Here is a 27,996-nt window from a genome sequence, read left to right as displayed (position 1 = left end):
ACCGCTATGGGATTGAATTAAGTGCCCAGAGTTCCAATTTTATTGAAGGTAAAACATGCTCTCGCACTCTGATTCACCCGTCGCGGGACGATTACGTCGAGTTTGCGTCAAGCAACATGATTAACCAGACAGAGAAATCTAGTTCCTAATAGCATGTATTAAGGTCTTCGAACATTCCATTTTGCGGACACCAACCACGCACGGATCCGCATAGCTAACGCACTGGAAAAAAGTTGCGATTAATAGCGCAGAAAATAAAAGTGGTTCACGTTATCGATGTATAATTTTACTGGGACATTGACACGGTAATTTCATCTTTTATTTCTTTTTCCGACGTTACTTAAGATTGGTCAGTCAAACATTTTTGTACCGGGGTAAGTAAGCTTTCTTTTAAAATAGGCGTAATCTTTAACGAAGTTTAATATAGTTAATAGTAAGAGGACCATTTTCTTGGGAGGTTCAAAAACAATTGCAAACGATTTGTTGAATAAGGTACGACCTGGGACACGCCTTCAATTCCAAAATACGATAACCTTTTTGGTACGGAACCCTAAAGGTACTTGACTTCAGACTAATAGACTTGTCAGTTAATCTTAAACGTATTGAAAATTGAATATCGATATCGACACGTCAAAAGACACACCCATGTAAGAGGATCTGAATTTATCGCAAGTAATTCCAAGTCCCTTTGAAATCCTGGTGATAAAACCAAATCAGCATTCGAGTCACACCGCCGCTTTCAAGATATTCACATGAATTCATCTCGCAGACGGCGAAAAGTTACCTATTCAATATTTGCGGAGAATAGAAATATCAAGTGCTAATATGCAGAATATAAAATGTTGATGTGATTCGGACTGTTTGCTTACAAAAACTAGGAACTTTCCGTTTGAGATGAACGATATGTCCCGTGATGATACAGTTTTATTAGTCAGGTGGCAGATTTGATGGATATTGATTGATAGTACTTAAATTAGTTGTATATGCGGTGCTATTTCGTTTTGACGAAGCGTTATTTGGCAGACAAAACGGCATGTACTTTTTGGTTGTAAATTGGAATATAATTTAATTTGACAGAAGACATAACAAGGTGACTAGCCCTAAGTCTTGGACATTAAATTGTATGGAGCTTTTAAAAGAACACTGATGATCATAAACAACATGATATCGTATCGTAAGCTTGGTATTCTGTACTTCCCTAGTTGAGCTGTTAAAAATAAGACGAATAACATTCAGCTGTACGTTATCCCTGCTGGAATTGACGTAAACCGATATTTGATTAATGAGACAACTTTGTTGCAAGGATGTAGCAAATGCTCAAGAAGGTTATCACGATCACCATTATGTATCGTTCAGTACCCTCGCTGTCAGAGACCAGTAAATGGTAAAGACGGCTCAGACGACAAAGTTGCGTTACACGGAATTGTATATTACATAACATAACTGTTGTAGATATAAATGTACAGCCAAGAGGGGGTTTTGTTCCACATTTCATAGTGCTTACATAACACTTAAATTGAAAAAAATGTTATTCTAGTATTTTAAATCCTCTGCACCCCTAGCACATGATTGGCGCGACATTATCTCGCGGCGAGATAGACTACTTGTCATTGTTTAACTATGTTAATACAAGAGGGACGGGTAGTCTATCTCGCCGCGAGATACTGTCGTGCCAATCATGTGCTATATAGCCCGGCTGGATTCATGTGCGGCATAAGTAAGAACATTGCAAAACAAAATGTATCTGAAACAATGTGCCTGAGTTGCGTCATCTCTAATATAGTGACATATTGTCAGTGTTTATCTCTTCCATGTCGCTGCCTTTATCACGACGAGAAAGTGGTATGTTCGAAATAGCACACGTAACTAGCACTAATGCCCTCGTCAATATTTGCTATGACGCGAACGACCCAGCAATGGACTTTCATCTCGCTATCTACAGTTAACATGTAATTATAATATGTTAAACATATCAACATAATTAAGTGGAATCACTTGTCTCAGTCTGTCCAGCTTGATCTTATTATCTTTTTACTTTGTTGATTTTGAACTGAGCAGCTGAGCATTTCGAGTTGGCATAATACTTGGTCTCTGTCTATTCGACGTTATGAATATTATGATGTTGAGTTTTATAACTTTAAATTTATCTGCTATTTCGGTTGTAATAAAATTATTTATATCATTAACACAAGTATTCCATTCCTCTGTTTGCAAAATTATCGATCTAAAAACGTGTACTTTATCAAATGTTAAATCTAAACTCAAAAAATGGTTTGTGACCCTATCCTACAATGATACGGAAAATATAATACGTTCTGTTTAGGTCTGTCATCATCTAGTCCTTACTCGCTCTCCTACACCTTTCACACACACACACACACACACACACACACACACACACACACACACACACACACACACATATACACACCCTAAAAGCATACACCTTATCACCCTCTTTCACGGACACCTTTGTGATTGCCTACCTATTTTATTATAAATAAATTATTCTTATTCTTATTCTTATTCAATTCAAAAGGTTTTTAACAACTTAAGTAGAACCTGTAGAAACCACCATTTTCCTAGTGTCAGTCATATATATAATCGACTGTCCAATATATATACACCATACTCCACCATAGCTGTCATAAGTCGTTTTAGGAATTATAAGGGCTTGCTCATGTCATCACTATTTATTAAATGGTAGTCAAAGATCTGACTTTTTCATATGTTGACTTAACAATCCTTAAAAAAACTTATTATCTTGATGCTGACATCATCACGCCAAGTATCTTATTGTATAGTTTATTTCCTAGTTGCAAAAACCTGTATTGCAAAACGGAACAATACAAAGTAAACGATCTGTGAGTGACAAATAGATAAAAGCGTGACACAACACAAGGTCGTCTTAGTAATGACAATGGAACGTATTTAATATTTGCAAGTAAAGGCTCTCTATATTCTTCAATAACTGGGAATGGTGCATTTTGTCCACAAGAGTGGCAAAGTAGTTTGATGCAAGTTTTGAATTGTTTCCTCATGTTGGCTGGTGGAATTGATTATTAAGAGATGACGTTTGTAATGTTTTATAGTTAACTAGCGATCCGCTCGGCTTCGCACGGGTTAACAAATTATACATAAACCTTCCTCTTGAATCACTCTATCTATTAAAAAAAAACCGCATTAAAATCCGTTGCGGGGTTTTAAAGATCTAAGCATACATAGGGACAGACAGACAGCGGGAAGCGACTTTGTTTTATACTATGTAGTAGATATGAGCGCCGCGCCGGCGCGCCGCCGCCGCTGACGAAATTTTCGCGCCGCCGCCGCCGACGCTGCCCTATCGGCGTGGCATCGGCGTGACCTTGGTAGTTACTATCTACTTTCAGAGGTTTCAGAACCAGATAATATTATATTCAATCGAGTTTAGATGTTTAACGGCGCCACTTCGAATAGTTTATAGGCATTCAAAAGGTATTTTAGGCCCATATAATTCAAAAATATCGAAGGTTATGCAAATTTATCTGTCTAGTAACCGCGCTACTAGTCTTGGCGAAACGAAATTATTTAATATCAATTTAAACATCAATATACTCGTAATAAACATACTGATTTTCTTCCATTTTTATTGTGGAACGTTCTACATTACAATTTATAGATTGTATATACACTAGACATCACAATGAAAAAATTACCTGTGATCAACTCTGGCTAACGTGAGACTCGAACCCACATCTTTGGATTATCGACCCAATGCATAACTAATTTTGCCAGCTATTAACCATCCGTAATTTACCGCGAATTTAACCATTGCAAGCATGATTAAACGTCTTTAAAAAGTTTAAAAAGGGGCTAATTTTGAGATATTAATGGTTTCCACGTCCAAATGTCCGGCCGTTGGCTTCGCACGGAAGGGCGTCGGAATCGGGTCTTATTTAAACTTGGCCACTGTCAAATTTCAATATTTGCTCTCTCGCAGCTCAGTCTTTGGCCTTGCATCGCTTGCATGGAAGTAAGCCGCTATATGAACCTGTAAGTTTTTTGCCCTGTTTGGAGCTCAACTTTCGGCCTCTTTTAAAACGCTTGAACATTGGTCCTTGTCTGATCTTAGCTCCATTGCAGCTCGGCCTTTGGCGTCGCACGAATGCGCCCGCAGGAAAGCTCCAGATCTTTAACACTATGGCTTCGGTCTTTATCGGCCTTCGCCCTCGCTCTGCTCTCTTGTAGCTCGGCCTCGCACAGAAGCGCGCCGCAATCAGCGCTCCAAGCGTTTGGCCGACAGCCAAGCTCACACTTGGCGTTCGATTCTTAGCTGTATGCTTACCTGCAGCTCATCCTCTGGCCTCGCATTGGAAGGCGTCGAAATCAAGTCTTCGGTGTTACATGGAGCTCGGCCTTGGGCCCCACTTTTTGACATAAATCGGTTTTGTTGGGTCGATATTGGTTAATGACGGAGCTCGATTTTCTTTGGACTGTCGACAAGACGTTTCCCTGATACAGTATATCCGCAATTTTTAACTTAGCACAAAAGATAAGGGCCTCGCTAAGATCTTCCGGCCAGAACCTCGCCAAGATTAAGACCGCCTATCCACAGTTTATACGATATAAAACTTTTTTCGTACCATTATTCAATAAATTATCCTTGAAAAAAGAAAAAAGCATTTATTTTATAACTTTCTTACAGCAAAAACATGTTTTTCGGTAACATTTTCGTTTGAATTGTTTTTTTCATTAATCGAAGGTGTTTCAAGGCCACGCCGCCGATTCGCCGCCGCCGCCGACCAATTTTGACCGGCGCGCCGCCGCCGGCTTAATGCCTATCGGCGCTCATATCTACTATGTAGTGATATTTTCCTCGCATGGGTGTGATTTTGACTTCTCATTATGTGGCTTCAATATTAAAGATTCCTCTTTTTTTGTGGTTGCGATCTCTAAGGATAACTGTTACTAAAAAGTTAAGTTAAGCTTTAAAATATAACTGTGTAAAATTCTAAATTCACACGTACCTGTCGACATAAAGTTGAAAGTTTAACTTCGAAAACGGGATATTGGATAGCTTAGAAAATCGCAAGTTGCTTCTAAACGAGCAAGAAGCACTTTATACTTTAGCAACACTGACGCCTCTGTAACAGTTATCAAAGCATCTCGGTAAGGGTTGTTAGACTTGTTAATACTTACGAATGTTTCTTATTTATTTTATTAGACATTTAGCCTAATGCACCTTACCCAAGTAGGGTATGGTATAGTGCATTAGGCTAAATGTCTGCATCTGAAACGTTGATCTTGCGTTTTATTTTAGCAACAGGAAGCAACGAGCACTCGAATCGCCTCGTACAGTCGCCATCAAATATATCGGGGCGGCCAAGGTGCTCACAAATATCTGAACACGCCTCTATTGTCAAGGCGTTAGACTGCTTGTTCAGATATTTTGAACACCTTGGCCGCTCCGATATATCTGATAGCGACTGTAGATTTGACGACGGCGAACCATCGTGTCATTGAGTCATTTTATTTAATAGACCTAGGGCTTGCAATTCGAATATTCGAATATTCGAATTTGTCGAATATTCGACCTGTTTTGATATTCGAATATTCGGCCGTTCAGGTTTCGAATATTCGAATATTTTTTATTACTATAAAAAAAATCTATGTCATCCGCTGTAGTTACAGTTTCTGTGTGGTTTACGGGTATTTACAATGAATGAGGAACGAAGGTACCCAAATACGAAGGATATAATATTTTTACTGTATTCCTCTCGATAGACTTCGTGAATACAGTGAAACCTAACTCAATTTAAAAGAAAACGAAATCAAAAAGTATGTTATTTTTACGGTGCGTAAGTTTTAAGTTAAAGGGTCATTCTGTTTATTCAGTACAAGCGTACGTTAAGCGAATTTTTGAAGTCTAAACCTTGCCATTTATCGCAATTCTCAAAATTAATCATACCAAACCTGCCCAACTTGGTAATCTAACCATACACCTTTAGCTGACGAATAATCCACCCAGTACTCAACTAACTTTTTCCCTTAAATATTCCAATATTATATAATTAGCCGACCATTAGGAATAATAACTTGCCAAAACAAATAAAGTCAATAAAGATTCAAAATACAATGAAATTAAAGGCCTTTTTACAGGCGTCTGCGTGATTACAAGTTAATTTAAATCGGAAAATAATTACCTACTAAAAAAAATATCTTACATACCTAGGTGTTTGGATGGTTAAAGTTATATTATTTCACGCAACGACTCATTTATAATAAGTTTTATCTAGAAATATTAAATATCTTTAATTTTGGCGTTTTACTTGTTTTTATAAATGTGGGCATCTTATAAATAGTAGGATGATAAAATCTAGTCAATTAAGTGGATTTCTGCCAAATATCCTTAGTTTTAGCAATATGTGAAAAAAGCTTTTGAATAAAACGATAATAAACCGATTTCTCGTTCCTTTTCTTATTTTTTATAATATTCGAATAATTATTCGAATATTCGAATACGTCGTCAGAAAAAGTCGAATATTCGAATATCTGAAAGTTTCGAATATTTGCAAGCCCTAAATAGACCATGATTTGATCAGATCGGATTCGATTCGGTCGATGAACAACATCAAAACTATTACCAAAACATAACAATAGAATCCACGCATCGAAAATTGACAGAGTATTTTTTTAACATAGAAATAGTTTTAAGATTTGTTTTAATGAATTCAAAAGAGCCTATACAAGTTTTTAAGTAACCACACGTATAAGAGCGTATATTCGAGATACAATTAACCAAGATTAAAGTACCTACCCACTAGGAAAGGTTCACCATGACGTAAGCAACATGACATTAACGTCCTACGCCTCTTTCCCACTAATGATGATCGAGATGAAACTAAAACCGACAGACATTAAATAAGATAAATTCCTTTCTTATCGCAACCCTAAAACGGAGAGCTCTCAAATGCGGGCGCCCATTTACAGCTGATAAGCCTACGATTCAGATTGCGACGGTATTTATGAAAAAGACGATAAAATTGACAAAGGTGATACAGGAGGTTTCAACCAATAGGATCGCAGATTATATAATACATATTAGTTCTTGCGAACAGATACTTAACTTTCAAAGAAAACGCAAATATATACCGTTATGAATGTTATGATACCTACACAAAAATACAATTGAGCGACCTTCAACGCGCGTGTGGCAACCAACTGGCTTGCTTTTGTACCGCCGGCGGGACGAGATTCGTAGGCAACTAGGCATAATACCGAGCTCGCGCGGAGAGTTCCATAGGCCTGGTAGGGTGCCAAATGGAGCATAGCGAGATGGCAAGGGAGGCGCGAAATATCTTGCTGACAAACTGCTAGTTCGGTATTTATATTACACCTAACATTATAATCAAAACTTGTTTCCATTTCGTTGCGTACTGTCCCGCTATCTATGATCTTCTGTCACACTACAAGACAATCTTTAAAAGGAAATGTAGGTTGAAAACTAATAACATAGAAACGCTTTGTGTCCTTTAAATGTCAGTTCTAAAGAATTCCATCAAGATCCACATCCCTGATAGTATGTGAAACAACACAACATCTAGAAAAGGCATACAGAAAAACCTAGTATCACAATTTCTGTAACTCCAGCCACTTGGCGTGTAAATTAAATTACGACAGAGTTGTTTAGACTTGTCGGCTTGGTTTTTACTGTGGTCCGAACCCATTACTTAGATCTATGACCATGTATAATGCACTGGTTGAGTGTAGGAGACGTAACCAGAGTAACAACAATATAAGTTGGAACTCCGGTGCCGTTAAGATAGAACATACTTACTCGTACAGTAGATGTCGCTACGATAGGGAGGCCCCTAAGGCGTGTAAACAAAAAAGAACGGAATTGAAAGATTCCATCCTAACGTTGATAAAAAAAACACCAATCTAAACTTAAATAACTATGGAAATAGTCACGTATCATTTTGTAGCATAGTCTGCATAGTAAGCTTCGGTAGCTTTGTATAACCTGGTAAATTTGTATAAACGTTTTGTAGGATATATTAGAGCATTTCGCTAAGTGTCGATTTTCTAAACGGTATCGTTTAAACTCAAAACTGATTTCGATATCTATATCGTTTGAACATATTTTTATTCTAATGACATCATGGCTTTTACATACGGTTCAGCTTTACACTTACGACATTACGAGTATTACGACCCGGACCAATCTATGAAGACTGTAACCATGGACCTAGAATATTACGGACGGACTGTCACCTAAGACAAACTGTGACACTGCAATGGCGGACGGTTTGAATGTGTGCGTGTAGACGAGTGTTACCATGTAACACAAATTCTCCCCTAATGGTGAAACAATTATTTTTAATATCGTCCTTGTTTTCAAATAAAAAAATTAGGACAGTTTTACGTTAGACAATAAAAAAGGTGTGTACGTATCTGATTTTATAGGTCTTGAAAATGCGCAATATTGCACAATTACTTTGTGCAAACATTATTTTCAATACCTAATGAATAATGATAGTTAGCATCGTAATGAAATCAGTTCGTCATGTTTTTTTAATTTATACATTTAACTTGAAACATATATGGTTTTCAACAAACGAAATATAATACATAACAAACAAACGTTAACTATCAAACATGCATGTAAGCGTCTAATCTCCTTAGTATCGGGAAATTACCATACCAACCTAGTTTGAAATGCACAATCAATAATTTAACCATTTACCTAAATGATCTCTTAATACATAATGATTTAATAAGAAGGGTATCAATTACCCTACTTTCGGGAAATTACCCTATTCATGTTCCTGGTCACACTCCTGTTTTGCAGTTTGATAATTTATAAACAACAAATTATCGTGATTTTACGTACTAATTGATAAACTTAAGTATGAAAAGTTATTCCGTGACTTTTTTTCTTTCGATCGGTACAATTCTAGCAGGATTTAACTACGCATGCCGCGATATTTTATATTTTTCTTCGACATGTTTACTTCAATGACGTTTCGATTCGTCTGACGGCAAACTGGTGGATGTGGGCTGTCAATGTGTGTGTGTCACGCGTAAATACTATGAAACTGGTGGATGTTGGAATCACAGTTGTCTTGTAAGCGAAACTCTGTCCGTAATATTATAGGTTCATGACTGTAACGACAAGTTCAAGTCAGTCAAGCTTTAAACCACATCTCAATAAAGTACACACCTAGGTATAGTATTTTCGTTTAGTTGTTACTCTGGTTACATTTCTTACTCCCGTTGCGCAGGTTTGCAAATGCTTTCAAACGCAACATGCTGCGAACAAAAACCTAAACAGCGTCTACAAGTAGTTTTTGTGAACTGTGAGAATGGATGTCAGTTATAAACAATGTGTAGTTGCAGAATGCATAGCAAACAACAACAAAAAATTTATAAGCATATAGAATTCGAGACTACTGATTTTTTTTCTTTTCAATCATTATTGTATGAAGTTACGGATCCCCCCATTGCATTAGCCAGCCTTTATATTTAAACTATCATAAATATTTTACAGTGGGATGCGCGAGGCAAGTCCGCTGATACCTAGAACGCATTAGGTGTCTAAACACCTAGAACGCTGGGCAAAACTAGCCACAGACTGAACCCACAGGATGGTTCCCGGGGCAGAGGACAACCAAAACGGAGATGGTGGTACTTTGATAAATTTTGTAAAAGGTGGCGGGAATGCATTGGACATTGGACAGGAACAAATAGCAAGAGAGGAAGCCTTTGCCAAGCAGTGGGACAGTCTTATTAGCTAATAAAAAAATCGTTTTTTTCTTTATTGAGGGGCTTTTTCGATTGAACGAATGTCACCTAAAAAAAATTGAAAAAAAAAACTTATGCAATAACAAACATAACTCACCTACTACGAGTAAATAACTTAGCTGCAATTTAAATTACATATTGCATAGTAGGTGTTTACATAAGAACTGTTCACTGAACTCGAAGTTACCATAAACGAACTAAATCGGGAAAGTTCTTTTTTTAAACTAATTTAATCAAATTGGCATTTCAAAAGTCACTAATGAAACTCAACTTGCTGAATACGTAGTTTTATTCCATTATTCAACTATGCAGAATTCATTAGAAATGGGTGGAATACATTCATTGCTCTTCGTAAATTTGAAATTGTCGTCTGAAATTGTAAGCATTTTCTGACTTTCTAAAACAGTCCGGGCATTTCACAATCGAACTTCGAACAATTTATCAGTCTAGATTACTAAAACATAGTAGTTAAATTGCCTTAAGTCAGAACCTAGCATTGCCAGCATTCGGTGCCTTCGGTGGACCTAATGAGCAAACTGCGTTGTATGCTCTGGTGATCTCTCACCACTAGATGAAGCATTTCAACCCGATCTAAAGTGAGCTTTTTAGCTGTATCACTACCTACTATTTGCACCGCTTATATGCATATGCAAAATTGCGTTCAGGTGCAAAATTGTATAGATTATTACAGTAGAACTATTTCTATAAAAAAAAACTCTATGCCTAGTATTAAATCACTAAAATATGTCAATTTGATGTACATACAGGTGTAATGTCAAGATTTATATGATGTTTTGTGTGTGCAAATAGGTAGATTAGCTGATAATGATATTTAAATCATATTCATGTCTAAATATGTGCACATCACAGAGCATTCAACTCGCGGCTACCACTCGTGGATGAGTGGCAAGCACAAGTATATTCATATTAGTCTTATAATAATATAAGTATTTAACAACTATGTCTTTAACCTTTACAGAGGGGGAAAGGGGGATGGAATTACTAAGGATGCAATGTGATACCTACATGGAAACACTAAACTATATGCAGACAAGGTCGCAGCCAAACGTTAGTGACTGCTAGTCAATCAATCATTTATTTGCAGTAAAACACAGATACAATTTAAATGCATGCAAATACAATGCATGCAAATACAATCTTCAAAGAGTAAATGCAGTTTGCATTACAGCACTGGTAATTTCAAAATTAACACAATGTGACAGTCAAAGTATAACATGTTTAGCCGCCCAGGAATCAAAACTTACCAAGACAAGTGCAATATGATTTCACAAAATAAAAATCCAAAATGAAATGGAACGGGAGACCTTTTTAGGCCTCTGGGCGGCTAGATGGTAAGAAAAACGAATTAAATTCTTTCACGCTTACAATGCTGTATCTAGTGCATGGTAATTTATGTCCGTACATCAGCCTTCTCGCCACCACAAATAAAAGTATGTAAAGCCGGACCGGATTTCAACGAAAGCCAGCTTCGCCTTGCCTCGATTAATTTATACGACAGCTGCTAACTTACACAAGCTCATATAAACAACCTTGTATGTTGGAATTTAAACCTTATTAACGCGTAATAAAGTTGAAAAGAAACGAGACGCGAGCTTTCGAAAATATTCGAGTTCGTAACCATGAGGTGGACACGGCTTTTTTGGCACACGACATTGAAGCCATGGACCTCTAAAGCTTATTCATGGATATAACGCCACTACTCATACAGTCACCATCAGATATATCGGAGCGGCCAAGGTGATAAAAATATCTGAACATGCACTTTAACGTCTTAACACTTTTGTTCAGATTTTTGTGAACACTTTGGCCGCTCCGATATATCTGATGGCGACTTTACAGTGATGTTCAAAATTACCTATTATTTATTTCAGATCAGACATCAAATCATTTTGAACATCTCTCCGCTGCTGACTGTATAATGTTAAGACATTACACACATAAACACTAACATAAGTGTTAATAAGTATTGTACTGGCAGTTACATAAAATCTAAGCAATACGAATGTCAAATGAAGGAAATTTTCACAAAAAAGTGTCTATAAAATGCAATAACTGTATAAATAGGCTCAAAAAGAACAGTTAAATAAGGATATTCAGATTGCTTCTCAATCTTCTAATATACCTATTTGTTTGTTCGTCAACAGACTACATATTTGGTTACCCGACTATAAATTAATGGGAAAACCTAATTCATTCCATTAACCTGGAATTTGGAATTCTCATTCGTATGATAATATAGCGCAGCAGTGGGCGATAAAAGGCTGATATGATGATGATGATAATATAGAGGCTATTATGGTGTTCAAAGCCAAAGGCTTTTACAAAATGAAACGGTATTGTTATGTTAATGTTCTCTGTATTCTTAGAGCACTTCTTTTCAATTGTGAAATCTTAGATCAAAAATAGCGATGACAATGAAAAATTTCATCTCAATTATTCATCTGAAAACTAAAAGATATTTTTATGACATCATTAGTATTTAATTAAAAGCCTTTGAGGTAATTAACAAACAAATTAAATTATTTTTAATATGATTTTTATGTTGAACTGTTTACAAATGCACTTATCCTTCGGAAACGACCCAACATATAAACAAGTTTCACTGTGTGTTGCAGCGCTTATAGTGAGAACCGTTAAACCCAACACGGACAGCCTTGAGTGAGGTATCTAGAGGCAGATCGTAGTTGTAAAACTTTTACTATTTCCTCAGAGGGTCCTTTGTCTTTAAGTGATAAAAGCATTTAACACGTTTCCTTCTTTCAAGACCGAGAGACTGGAAGCCGGAAGAAAGTACCGGCACTACCGGCATCAGATATGTTGGAATAGTGAAATTTTCTGGAAGAGAAGGTTTTGGGTTCTTTTCACAATATCCCATAGGGAATGAGTTTCCCATTCCGAACATCTAAACATCCTCTATACCTATCTCGTGTGTTTTTTTTAACTATTTTTATGACTTTTAGTCAAATAGATAGCAAACGAGCAATTTATCACAATAATGTGGATATTAAAATAAAATATTGAAAAATTACAAGAATATAGGACCTGAAAGTTTCAAAATTTAAGTTATTTTTTAACTTCCAAAAACGTTAAAAGTAAGGGTACTATTCGATTCCTTACATTTCATCCAAAAAATATTGTATAGCAACTATATACATAAACGCAATATTTCATCGACAAAACCGCAATTTTCTTGTTTTGTCCATACTACAAGATGGGCTCCCAGACACCTTGACGTCACGTTCCCTTGTCGTTTTGTTTAGGGCGTTTCGCGAGTGAAGTGCAACTGTCGGCCTTTGACTACAATTTCTGACTTTTGTGTTACTGTAATGCAATGGGTCCCATATAGACATTTCATCCTAAAAACAAACCCGATCGATTTATACCATAAATGAAAATTAGTCATGTAGCCTATTTGTTTTCTTTTGATTTTAAATTATCTGTTATTTCTGTTAGGGGCATCTAATTTAAATTTAAGAAATAATAGGTACATGTCTCAATCATTCTTACCATTTCCATTAATTTCTATGAAATCAGAAATATATTAATTAAGTAGTAACTTGAACTGGCAAGTTTAAGAAACCGGAATCATCGATATTTTTAGTCTTGTTACGTCAATAAGTATTAAATTAGTGACATAACCGATTGTGTTATATCTAATATGACATAGCTATTAAGGTTGCACGTGTCAATGCAATACAACCCGATATTAAATATGTATTTTATTACGTCAAGTGTAATTAGAGTCTATAATGTTTTTAGCACAAACTTTATTGCATTATGAAATGAGACTTTTTTTTACCTCGGCAGCCTTGAGGCTCAACTAAGTATAAATAACTAGCTTCTGCCCGCAACTTCGTCTCCGTGAGATGATGATGAAAATAAATCTTTATGTCCTTCCCTGGGCCTCAAACTATGCCTAAGGTGCAGAGGGGTAATTTAGACTGCGGGGAATTTAAACTAATCGAAATATCTTCCATGTTTTACATTATTAACTAGAGTGTCATATGTGCCTATATGTCAAAAAGTAACTCATTAAATCTGCCAGGCAAGACCTAATTGAGCTTCAGCAATTTGGACGGAGCAGCGAGCGTCAGCGTCAACCTAAACTAGGCTGGGGGGCTTTCGAAGAGCTGTCTGAAGCGCTCAAGGGATTTCTCCGTGGCGCCAGATTTAGCGACCTACACCGTCTGTAATTGTAGTTCGTTTAAATATGCATGTATGGAAAGTTAAAAAGGCGCCTTTTTTACCAATTCGATAATTGTCACCGTCACCTGACAACGACAATTACCTTTACATTTCTGGGTCGATAAGTAACGCCAGTACATAGCGTCAAGAAATGTATGGAGCTTATAGATACATGAAAAGTGCACCTCATTTACATCTACCAGGCACTAAATGAGCTTGAGCAATTAGGAGCGGTTAGCGTCAACCTCAATTAGGCTTTGGGGCTTTCGACAAGCTGTCTGATGCGCTCAAGGGATTACCCAGCCGTTAGACGCCAGCTTTAGGGCCCCGCTAAATCGTTTGTAATCGTATTACGTTTTAATTTACTCGTAGACTAAGTGGTACAGGCGCCTATTTCACCAACACGTCCATTGCTGTCGGTCTATAGGTAATGACGGTAACCAACGTCGGCAAAACTCTTTAGTTAGCCCTAGCTTAACTCGAACCAAGTTTTGTTCAAGAATCAGAGATTTAGTCAGTACTTTAAAGACCGGTTAAACAAGAGGCGACTTTTTGCAACGTCTCGACTGCATCACGACATTCGTGACAATATTAACGCAGTTTAATCGACACAAACGCAATGCTTGTGTTGATACAAACACAAGTGTGTATCGCGAGAATTATTCTTACTTAATAGTTAACTAGCGACAATCTTACTGCAAAAAGTCGCTGTCTAACTGCCCTAGTAAGTAGTAAAAGTAAGTATCCGCCCTAGATAAATAGTGGCCTCTAGTCAGATTCAGACACGAGTACCTGTCATGACTTGATATGAGAGTTAGACTTCGACGTTCGACGTTTGTTAAGTATGCTCATATCAGATATGATATAGCTCACACATCGGCCTAGATTTACAATCTGTAGGTATGATTTAAGAAAGAACTAAATTGAAATAATCAATGAAAAGAAAGCCAAAATAGATTGAAATTATCATATTAAAATATTCAGCTTTATTCAAATTGGCCACTTAAGCGTAGGCAGATTATTATTAAAATCGATTGGCGACCGAATCAAATAGCAAAGCTAACGGTAACAAATTTTTAACACTCCTGCGATACTCAAAATAAGTTTTATGGACTATCTTAATATCTATCTAATATATTTATGCATAAGCACTACTTCTAGTATATACTTCATTTAGACATAGACATCGTGTAGCCTTGTTTATCGTAACCTTTGGGGCCTGTGCTAGATATTGCCGGCTTTAATATAGGCAATATAGTGTATATGTATTATGTTTGTTATACAGTTGAGAGAGTTTAGTACTCCTTCAGTGTAAATACAATGATGACAAACGGCACTTTTTTGAATGTGCGCAGTTTTGCTGAACAGTCTTCGGACTCAACGGTACAAAAAGTTCGAATTAAAAAAATAACAAGGATTGAACTTAATGGGGTTTCCAAGTAATTTAAACTTTTATGTGTCAAATAACTTGAATATAACTTCTTATCCATAAAAATAAAATTGACTTGTTTGTCGAACAAAGATTGGCTGGTCTTAAATGTCTTTTTAAATTTATGTTCTAAAATTAGTAAGCATAAAGACTTGTTAATTTAAAGTTAGCTTCTCGATTGCTACAACTTTCTCTGAATTAAAAGGGGATTAATACTAATAAACATGCATGTAAACAAAGTTTCTACAGTGGACTGACATAAAATAAAGTATTAAAAAACAAAAACACACTACCTATTTTAAATCCAGACCAAAGCAGCCTATATCCAGTAAGTATATACAGTTTTTTTATAACACACACAAACAAAAACAACGGTACAAAGTTTCTCGTTTACGAAAAAAGTACCAGGGCACCAGAATAACGCAAGAGGTACGAGCGCACCTGTTGGTGCGGCGCGAAGAGCATTACTGGCCCGACGCGGCCCATTAGTCGCGCGGACACGTCATGCGGAAGCCGGTTCTGGACACCGATGACTTGGAACTCTTGGAAGAAATTCGCGGCAACCGATGCAATTCCGAAATACCGTTTCGCGGCTTAGAAAAATGCGAATAAGCACTTCTAATGTTAATTTTAGTTAATGGCGTATAATAGAAGCGAACTAATTAGGCCTTCTAAATAAAGAATGTTCATGTGAAGAATGAAACTACTGAAGCTCATTTTCAGGATATAGAGTTAGTAAGGTCAGTGGCTCAGCTCAGGCTTACTTTCTAGAGACACATTTTCTTTACACGTTGTCTTTAGAAACTAAAGCCAACGTGTAAAGAAAATGTGAAATCCATAATACTACATCCATATTGAACTATTGGACGTGAAATTTGAGAGAAGACATTTTCTGACGCTCACAATGTTGACAACATAAACGAGAGAAGCCCATTAAACTAGGACTACCGTGGGATTCATCGAGCATACAATGAGATTTTGGGGACAGATTTGCTTTGAAGTGACGATAGACGAAATTGCGATATAATCGCACCTCACAGTTATGAACTTAATGCAAAGAGCATGCAAGAATAGATAACAACTAGTCCATTCAGGACAGGTCAAACGGCGAAATTGCGGATTAAATTGTGGTGAAAGTAGATGTCTTAATGATCTGAGTTTAGCACAGAAATGGTACATGTATACGTATTAATCAATATACTATCATATAAGACTGGTTTGGATGTGTGGGATGAATGTGCAATAAAACGGTCAAAGTCATTCATTCAAGGCATAAAAGAACTATTGAAGATCAGGCAAGTGATTATAAATAGCGAATGAAAATCCCCTTTCATGAAGAAAGTAGGTACCTAAATCAGGTTTGCTAGTAATTAATAATGAGGTTATCGCCATCAAATGTTTTCGCTTAGTAGTAAAGTAATAAATCGAAGTGTCCAGAATTTTAAACCAACAATTATGCTATTGGCATAAATAAGTCATATGTCTTCTTCTATGCGAGACGAAGAGAAGTTCTGTATATGGCGAATAACACGCCTTTTAGATTAAAAAATACCCCACACAGTAATTTGAGTTTGTCCTTTTTTTCTTAACTTTGAAGACTTATTTCAAATTACTGCTATATTTAAACTTTTTGGTCCCATACATTATTAAATGCTGGAACATCATTTGGAAATTTTATGCAGCAACTCAAAACATAACGAGCTGCTAAGTTACAGCGAATGCGGGCACACACGTCGCAAAAGGTTTCAAAGTAGAAAACCTACAGCAGATTGGACGAGTCAATCTTGGAGGATATAATCAAACGGAGACGCCATGTCTGTAATTTTCTGTACAAAACAGTCTGCCGATTTTTGCGGGGGAGGGGAACGTCAAATGTATGCGTAACGTAAAAATACCCATGTCAGATAAACGTCAGTCCATACATTGTGTATGACCGTTGGCCGCCTATTTTCGACAGAGGGGAAAGCCTGTTAATGGCTACTCCGTTTAGTTGTATCCTCCAAGGAGTCAATGCTATTTCGATTCTCGCGTACGTTTTGCATATTGAAACGAGAAATCGCACATTGTTGCGTTTGTGAAACTGACTGGAATCCCCAGAGGGACCCATTTGTAGTGCTAACTGTAGTCCTTTGAGCGTTCGTTTCAAAGAGTTTCGTATTCCTCACAGAGCAAGAAATTTTCAACAATTTTTATCAGCTTATTTGCTATGCTGTGTTAGTCAAGTCCATTACAAATATTAGTCTTACAACAGTCTAATATCCTACTCAAACAAGACCTAAAAAAGCAAATCACGTGTATGACTCAGTAGCTAACTAATGACATGCAATACTAATTGCCATACAGTATCAAGTTGTGATGACAGGCTTCGTGATAATGTAATAACATGACATTAAGATTGTATGCACTTTTGTGTAATAGATACAACTAAGTAGAGTAGTGACATTACAATGTATAAATAACACAAGAAGATCTATACTAGATGATTCCGAGGTTCATGCTCTTTTGCCTCCTATATCATAAAAAAAACTTAATTCGAGCAACAGCTGCAAAGAATCCCAAGATAAGTGTCAAACAGAAGCCGAATTTGATAAGTAACTTGATATAATCAAACACATTTTCCTCCGTTACTCCGAAGACGCCTGACCTTATAACCTACTTTCTTCGATACAAACGGCAATCCGAGAAACAATTGATTATGTTCCCATGCGAAAGACTAAGTATATAAACGTCTGGTTCGAGGAGACGGGTAATGAGAGCGTTGTAATGATCATAATTAAGATTTGATTCTCAGGTTCTAAATGTTGGAGTTCTAAAGGTTCGAGTTGTAAATGAAATACCAAAATGCAGATCGCAAATGGCGGGTACGATTATCACGTTAGCTGACTTTATATGGAACTCCGCAACTTGATATGACCTTACACCGATATTAGGAATCAGAAAAAGTATATTGACGTCTGTGGACGTATGTTTAATACGATTACTGCTACTAAAAGTATCTTTTATTTGCTTTATTCCTTCTCATAAATATTTTTACGAAATTGAATTTGACATGATATGACGCACTTATGTCTGGTGCAAAATGGATTATAATCGAATTTATAGAGTTCTGAAACGTTGACATTGTAGTCATCGAGCGTGCGACTTAATAATACGTAAACTAGGTACCGTTTAAAAAATATATTATATTTGAATCTCTCTCTATAGATCAAAGTTCTAAAACGACTTGATTAAAATTTTCGCAGTTAATCTTACATCATTCATTATTGACAACAAAGTAGAAACAGTGATTATTCTTAACGGTTGTTGTCCTTTAAACAAATGTGGAACAAAGTTTTACAACAAAGTAAACAAGTTACTTAGTCTGCAAAGTTGTATTGGAATCTTCAAGTTCTGCTCTCTTTCGATTATAGATGCAATTTGCGGTAGTCATTAGAAATCTTGCAAAAGTGATTTGAGCAAAACGCCTTTTATTACGGTTTATGGAAATCACTTTCACGGCGATTAGATAGATCTGAGGCTTTTAGATAGTGTCACAGAATAAGTAAATAATATAATACAGAAGATTCACTATCTAACAAAACGCGTCTATTACGACAGATATGACCGCTAGGTGGCGCAAGCGCGAGCAGGCATCCGTTCCGTAGCCGTGCGTGGCAACTACTATGGCTAGACACCAAAAATGGTGTGGGCCGCACTTGTAGCGACGCGACGAAATCGCGGAGTGAGCCACGCCTGCTGGTGTGAAACCAGGGCCAATCTGACCCAACCGATCTTCCGTACATTTAGAGCATGATTACAAACTGGAGGCGAAACCAATGGGTATATAGACTAATCCTAGCGGTTCGTTAGCCAATTATCACGTGTCTCAAGACCGACGTTTAGAAACTGGTAAACAACGGAAAAGGCAATTATTGCCCAGCGAACAAGTATGAGTACACGGTCTGTTGGGTATTGCGAGCGTTGCACTGACCGAAGCTAAGAACCATCACACACGGCTGTGCAGTCGTGAAACAGTAGCGATGCACTCAAATACATGTTATACAAAGTGATCTTGTTTAATTACACGAACAGATCTACCGCGATATAATTTCATTGTTTTCGCGCAAAATTTCAACTGTCTATCACGGTTCATGAGTTACATTACAGCCTAGTGACAGACAAACGGACAGCGGAGTCTTAGTAATAGTGTCCCGTTTTTACCCTTTGGGTACGGAACCCTAAAAAAACACTTAAATAGAGGTTTATCAGTTCTCTAAAAAACAAAACATCGCCAAATTCCACGGAGCGTACGCTTATCGGTAACCCCGTTACTATATATGTATCCATTTGCGATGATTGACATTATCTGCGGGCAATATAGTTTTTAGCGATAACACTGGTTAACAATATTTTTAGCCGGCCATCTAAGGAAGATAATGTAAGGTTTTGGGTGTATTTGAATATTTTAGATTATTTAGTAAATATTTAGCTATAATATCATTTTTTTAGCATGATCTGTAGCCAGATAGACTACTTTTTCCGTCAACAATCTTGACACGCAGATACGCTTAAAATCAGAAGGAGGCCATGTGCAGGATGGTCATGGACAGGATGTATGTATGAATACATTTTGAGACATTGTAACTAAACTTGATTTTATACATATTGGAAACTACGACATTGGAACGCTAGAAAGCGACATTGCTCAAAACTGAATCATCGACAACTGTGTTTATTATGAGCCAAAGTAAAATGATGCAAATATTATTTTTACTTTAGCTGATATGAAAAAACCTATTTACTCATCAGACCGGAATAGAAACATAAATCATGACGGAAACGTAAGAAAAAGCTAGAAGAAATCGATAATTTGACACCGGAAAGCATTGTTTCTGTATCAAGAACAGAGGAATATATACTTAGGTAATTTTAGCGTTACCGGTTTACTTTTCAAATACCTTTGTAAGATATTTTAAAGTAAATTATTGTTTCCTTTAGACATAAATATGAGGAACGTACAGCGTAATGTAAGATTTAAATACGCTAAAATAAATTTCCTTTTAAACTTTTAATTTAAATTAAATTAAATTAAATTAAAATTATTTATTTGGTAGCATACAATTTTTCATAATTGGGCTGGTACCTCTTTTTAAGTATTGTAAATACTTGTATTAAGAGAATACCGCTCTTCCACTGTTGGTAACTTACAGTTAGTTTTTTATTTTATTTTATTATGCTATTAACATTAGATAACAAGCAATTACAATTAAACATTAGAATTAGAATTACAAAAACAGTAGGTGTCATGCCAAATATTGATATTAAACTAAAAACTAAAAACTGTATATGCAACAATAGGTACAATTCCAGTTATTTTCTGAACAGTAGTCCAGCGACTAGTGTACGAAATAGGTAAGTACTTAATAATAATGGTAAGAATATTTTATATAATAAATATGTGCGCGCGGGCGCGGGCGTATGTGTATGTGTGTGTGTGTGTGTGTGTGTGTGTGTGTGTTTGATTGTGTATGTGTGAGTGAATGAATTAAATACGATTACATTAGTTTCTAGATATTATTTTCTCTGTCATTATAAGTTTTATATTTTAGCCATTTTATTATTTTATTTTTACACTCGAAATTGGAAGAGGAATAAATATCAATATGTTTATTTAAGAAGTTATATAGGTAGGCAGATTGTGTAGTTTGTTGCCTCCTAGCAAATGCAGTTTTTACTGTCGGAATGATCAAAACATTGCTATTTTTTCTGCGTGCGATTTTTGTGTCTGGCTTATAATTGGTATTTTTATGAGTTTTTAGTGTGAGCTGAAGTATGTAGAGTTTTCGTACAGACAATTGGTCACAGATAATATATAGGTCGCTAGTAGTATAGTAATTTATAGTAATAAATAAAAGAAGTGCAAAGTAACAGTTTTATTGCACATGACCTTGCACTTTTGTCGCAAGATGCCGCTTTGGCATGAAGGTTTCTAGGTTTTTATACAGGAATTCACTAGATATGGAAACATTTGAATTTCGAATAAAAACCCGCCAAGTGCGAGTCGGACTCGCGCACGAAGGGTTCCGACCATTACGCAAAAAACGGCAAAAGAATCACGTTTATTATATGGGAGACTTACATATTTATTAGGTATGTTTTATTTTTAGTATTTGTTGTTATAGCGGTAACAGAAACACATCATCTGTGAAATTTTCAACTGTCTAGCTATCACGGTTCACAGCCTGGTGACAGAGAGACGGACGGACGGACAGACCGTCCCGTTTTTACCCATTAGGTACGGAACCCTAAAAACGAGCTGCTGTCGGGCTTTAGAGCAGATGTAACTATGTTGACACGATAATGATTATTAGATTTTGAGTCTCTATTTTCAAGATGTTTATGTTTAAGTGGTGCATGCAATTTAGATATTTTTGAGCACCCTGGCCGCTACGAAATATTTAATCGCGACTGTGCATTCTGCGCTCCATTCACTACAAAACTACTATAAGATTAGGTCTAGTGTAGTAGTAGAAAGAACAAACTAGGTCTTGTTCAGTACTATCGGTGCCATTTTCGTATTATAATTCGGTTAGAATTTAAGAATTTATTTTAGGAGCCGTTGACTTCTTCATACACAGGCATGGGGTAAATAAAGCATGTTGTTTTTGTATTCTTTCTATATTTTTTCCCTCAGGATACGAGATACAGATAGTGATCTTAATACATACCTATATTAGTTGTCAACTGGAACAAAACAATTTGCTACGGAGGTACATAAATATATCAACATTCATCAATTACGTTCGTGGAAAACTGGCAGGTAAAAAAATAGCCGAAATAAACAAAAGCGCGTGCCCAAAACAAGGAAAAACCCAATGAAACATAAATAGAGGGTAGATGAAATGACAACATTAGGGAATGGGACTGTAAAAACACGTAAGTAGGCACAGTCGCCGTCAGAAAGGTATACCGGAGCGGCCGAGGTGCTCAAAAATATCTGAACACGCACTCTACCGCCTTGATAATAATGATAATAGAGGCGTCTTCAGATATTTGTGAGCGCCTTGGCCGCTACGATATATCTGATAGCGATTGCGAACTTGCTTTGCTCACCTTTAGAATCAAACGTAAACAATCGAAGAACAAATTATGTTTTTTTTTTAAGTAAGTAGGTACATATGTACGTTTATTTTGTATGTTATCATGCGACGGCTTATTGGATCCATATTAGATAAGAGATAAAAATGATAATCATAATCCTGCGAAGAGTAAGGTAGGTTGTTTTATCTAATACGTTGTGGACTGAAATCTGCCCTGTAACGGCTGTAACTCTTTATATAATACCTATTTTTTTTTTATTGTATGTAGCAGTGACGGCGCGTTAACCAGCATATTGGGCAAGCCGGGGTTAATTCGACATTTGTAGAATAGTTTCTCAACTTCTTTAAATTAGACAAGCTGCGGCGGGCATCGTTCTATATGTAGACTTGTAGTGGTGTATAGGTATTTTTATAACCCTAAACACACATGTCGGCTGTACACACTCGTCGAGCATCTCGCCGAGAGTCTCGCGAGAAGGCAGCAGCATGTACACACTCGTTCTCGGCCTGTCACGGGGTCACTCAACGAGTGTGTACAGCCCGCATCACACCATTCCGAAACGGTAGATTTACTGGCAAAAGAAGCCTATAGTGACGGGATAGACTTTCATTATATACCTACCTTTTCTGACCGTCTCAGGCTGGCAAAAGTACACTGTCGTGAACTATGGTGCGAGTTTTTTGATCAAAGATCGCGTGAAAAAGGGATATGGTACAAAACGGTTCAGCCACAACTTCCACGCGCACCTTGGTTTGAAGACTGTAATTTGAATCGTAGGGAAACAGCACTTGCTTTGAGACTCCGAAGTGGACACATGCCATTAAACAAATTTGCTTACATGATGCGTAAAGTTCTATCACCAAATTGTTCAGAGTGTGATGTAGAGGAAGACGTATATCACATCCTAATGGAATGTGTTCGCAACGAATCAGTTCGACGAGAGATTGACGATGTTAACTTTTTTAGGATTGGTGGATGTAATTATATATTATCCCAGCCGCTGTCAGAGGCTGCTAACTTAATTTATAAGCTTGTAAATGTAGGATTAAGTAGACGTTAAGATTTATGTAGTATATACAGAGCGACATCGTCACTCAGTGACAAAGCTCTTAAAATAAAGAAAAAGAAAAAATCACACCATTCGATCTATTAATAAACCTGTTTCTACTGAACTGAGACGGACTCTGATATGATTTGACCTTAACATTCGTAACAACAGTATGTAATTTGAGGGCAGTGCTGGTCAAATGGATAAAGACCAGGTGATTGCTCCAAGAAGCAGTTTCAGAGAAGGAAAATATGCAAAAAAATCGAGGGGGTTTAAAAGAACACCCGTCTTATAAAAGGGTATATTATACAGGTATCTGTTCGTTTTAAAGAGGTAAAAATAATGAAAAATCGTAGCGTTAATTCAGGAAATTTCGTGTTAACGATTTCGCCTAACCGAGGTTCGAGTTATCGAGGTCCCACTGTTTTAACACATTCATTGCCACACAGCCAAACAAGACATCCGCGGCAGGCCACAACAATTTCGTCATATAAAGGTGTAGTACCATGATCCCGACTATCGGGTCGTCCGGCCTGGGAACGAAATCATAAAATACCCGATAGTCGGGTTTTAGGCACTGAATGTGTTAATTACTTTTATCTCTATTTTTCGATGACTTTGTCTTCTATTTGAGGCAAAAGTGCCCTACATAAAGTTTTATCGTTATCGTCGGATTAGCTTATCGACCTTATCGTCTATCGCTGTACAACGTAACTGCATAGTGCATGAAAGTGGATCGGTGTAACGAGGTCTAAAAGGTCAAGACTGTTGCGGGTCAAGGCCGATTGTAGAGGAAGTTTGGTTGGTACCTAATGTTGCGTATAACTTGATTTTATTCAACAAACAGTTGGTGATCCCTGGCTAAAATAATGTCTAGTGGTCCCTTATCACTGAAAGGTTATGAACCACTGGCTTAGATCGACTCTTAGTAAGTAGCAAAAGACTGGCGTAATATGACTTGCGTTATTGCTTATCATTGTCAAAAATAACTCAATTAACGATTGATAAGATAATATTATTTATTATTAAATTGTAAAACGGGACTTAATCGCGTGTTTTAGTTTTAAGATTTACTTCCGACGCTTCGAGGAAGGCGTTGTCCCTATAGTACCTATTGGAGAAGACTGGCTAAAGTTGACATCAACTTGAATGTCTATAAGGTCAATTACTTACCTCACTCAAAAGTATTTATAGATACTAAATAAAAATATATAACATAGTCAATGTCATGACCAGAGATCGGCGGGGGTGAGCTATTTACCTTACAATTTGACAAGTCTTACGTCATATTATAAGGAAAATAGCTCACCCCCGCCGATCTCTTGTCATGACTCGTGTATTCAGAATTGAAGTAAAATAAAAATAACATCATCTTCACCGACTATCTAACAACAATAATAAAAATTAGCCTTTATCTTATCAGCTGTAATGTAATAAAGCCCCAGTATTATCAAATAACCTATCTCAATCAAATACATGTTACAACTTGAAATAAATCTGACATCACTGTTGTGTCTTGGAAAAATACTTTAAGATGGGACGTAGTCAGGAAATTAGAAGGGAACTAAAGATGAAGCGCGCCGCGCGAGACTTGCGACGGAAGACATGGCTATTCCGCAGGTTTTAACCTTTTGCCTCAATAGCTCTGAATCTGAATATATATTTCTGTTCCAAATTTTGCTCGTCAGATACCTTGGCTATATCACTAGCTGTTTTGTACTAAAATTCTACTGCTGTGACATAAGCAGGGTAACAATAAAATTGAAATTAAATAAATATCAGATGTTTCGCGATTTTTCTCTAACAAGCCGTGAATTTTTTCATGGCATTTGATTTTGTATAAATGTGTAACAATTCAATATAAAATAAAAACTGCAATTTTGCGTTAGCATCCTCTTAATGTACTTACAAAACTAATAGCCGCCCAGAGGTCTATAAAAAGGCCTTCCATTCCATTAAATTTTGAATCATTATTTTGATGAACCAAAACTGCATTTGTCTTAGCAAGTTCTCATTCGGCTAAAGGTCAAAAAAACCCACAACCAAACTTAAAAAGGATGTAAACAGAAAACATAAATTGACCGCTGACTTCCAAATTGATGCATATGATTTACCTACCGGTCTGTCACATTCAAATCAAACAATTACAGTGATAGTCCAGGAAGAAGAATGAGTTATATATAGAAGGGGTCAGAGGAAAGAGGAAGCGGTCAAGATTCATTTCCTTGGACTATGTCCATGACCTAAAAGAGTTGTTTTGTAGCAAATGTTAGTGTGGATGAAATAGTACAGGCAGAAATGGGTAAGCAGGCTAAGAGCCACTTGCACCATTTAACCGGTTAACCCCGGGTTAGTGGGATGGTGCAAGTGACGCTTAGTGTTCAAAAGGATCTTATTTTTTTAACAACAATGCTATGTTAAATTATGTAGTAGTAGTAAATCTATAGGAGTTAAAGAATATCATGTTACACATGTTTTAAATACATATTAAAAATAAGTGTCTAGCAAGTCATTAGCCATAATTAAACTTAACATGTTCAAGACAAAGAGAATTCATTCTTAAAATTATATCTCCCTAGAGTTTATTTTATGGTTATATGACTTATATCTGATTAACTCTACATGTTATTATATCTTGCAGAGTCATTATTGTTTTGAAGCATTAGAAGGTCATAAAACTTCAAGAAATCATTGAAAATGCTTCTAATCAATAGTCATGTTTATCAACCGGCGAACAAAAATATATTTCACAGGAAGATGAGTCAGTATTGGACAGAACTGATAAAGATTCAGTATCATACAGTCAACAGATTTATCTGGAAAAATTGATACGAAAATGGCACATACGGCGATATAAGTAAAGCACGCACTACGAGATAAGCTTGTTTAGTAAAGCGCCCATCATAATTATATTCTAAATTTTTTATTCTATATCATAAATAAATAAACCGTTACCTTTTTAAAATCACAGTCGAAGCAGGTCAACTCGAACAATGTAGGCTGATGTTTTAAATGCTATGCAACAAACGCTCGCTGATACAATAGAGCAACATTGGTAAAAACACTAATCACTACAAATCCCACAAGAACGAGGTATCACAAGCCCAAAAATTTGAACTAATTCAAAAATAATCAACAATTCGTTTGCAAAATATTCACAACACGCTCGATTCTTACAAATCTTACAATATGACAGTTATTTTGGTGTTGCCATAGCTGTAAAGAGGCAGGTTTGTGTTGCTGTAAAAATATTGAATTAAATTATTTTGTGAAACATTTTAATAATGATTTAGAGATTGAATTAATAATTTATTGATCAATAAAATAATTACAAGTATGGTTCTCGACATTTTATTGATGCTTACCGTCAGTGCCATCTATTGGATTCTAGGAGGTTTAATTGGCTACCATATAAACATCAAAGATTGTTCTTTACGACATGTTTACGACAATGAAATTAATATCGGCGTCAATTGATAGATGGCGCGCAAGCCAAATTTTCATGTGATACCATCAACAGTTCCTAGATGGCGCGCTTCTCAGACGTTACACATACTTATACAATCTTTTATAATACTTACCAATTTCTTAATATTTGGAATTTCTTTAGGACCAAATTTATTACTTTTTCTTATAACTTTTATTGTAAACCTATTATGAACCATTGACTACTTGAAATTTCATTTTCATACACATTCATTTGTTTATTTTTATTTCTTCCAAAGGACTTGCTTCTTTTTATTATTACTTATCGTAGCCTAATCGGTAGACTCGGGGTCGGTTGCACCAAACTATTCGTAGGTATCGTTAAAGAGTTCACTAAGCTAAATTGTTATGTACTTATGGAAAGGTTCATAGTAAAGCGCCGAGGCGCGCCGGCTGACGTTGATCAGTCTGTCAAATGTGGTTGGTGCAACTGGCCCTCGGTAGTGACCCTGCCTACGAAGCTGGAGGTCCCGGGTTCGAATCCCGGTAAGGGAATTTATTTGTGTGTTCATCACAAATACAGTATGTAAACTAACGAAAACCGTTTACTCAAACCCGTTAGTGTAGGTCACACTGAGCAACTTTTACTATGGCACCAACCCCGAAATCGCGAAAAAAAATGGACTCTCCCACAGAAAATTTCAATGCTAGACCAGCAAAATGTATGAAACAACCAAATTTTTTTTTCGCGATTTCGGAGTCGGTGGCATAGTAAAAGTTGCTCAGTGTGACCTACACATTAACGTGTTTGAGTAGGTAAATGGTTTTCGTTAGTTTACATATTGTATTTGTTCCTTAGTTATGGATGTTTTCTTTGTATACATATTTAAGTACTTATATCTATATATTATATATATCGTCGTCTAGTACCCACAACACAAGCCTTATTGAGCTTCCCGTGGGGTGGGACTAGGTCTTATTGAGCTTCCCGTGGGGTGGGACTAGGTCTTATTGAGATTCCCGT

The 27,996-nt window shown here is 36.5% G+C and overlaps 1 protein-coding gene across 1 annotated transcript in view; it reads right to left on the bottom strand.

Annotated features, from left to right (window-relative positions):
• Positions 1-26,702, bottom strand: part of LOC134652016 (uncharacterized) — a 285,481-nt gene extending 258,779 nt beyond the window's left edge. Inside the window, exon 1 of the mRNA XM_063507169.1 lies at positions 26,502-26,702. The gene's annotated coding sequence lies outside the window, so the exon portion shown is untranslated. The remainder of the gene's footprint in view (positions 1-26,501) is intronic.
• Positions 26,703-27,996: the final 1,294 nt, after the last annotated feature.

Source organism: Cydia amplana, chromosome 11, assembly GCF_948474715.1.
Source record: "Cydia amplana chromosome 11, ilCydAmpl1.1, whole genome shotgun sequence".
Lineage (NCBI taxonomy): Eukaryota > Metazoa > Arthropoda > Insecta > Lepidoptera > Tortricidae > Cydia > Cydia amplana.
This window is presented reverse-complemented; position numbering and strand designations above follow the sequence as displayed.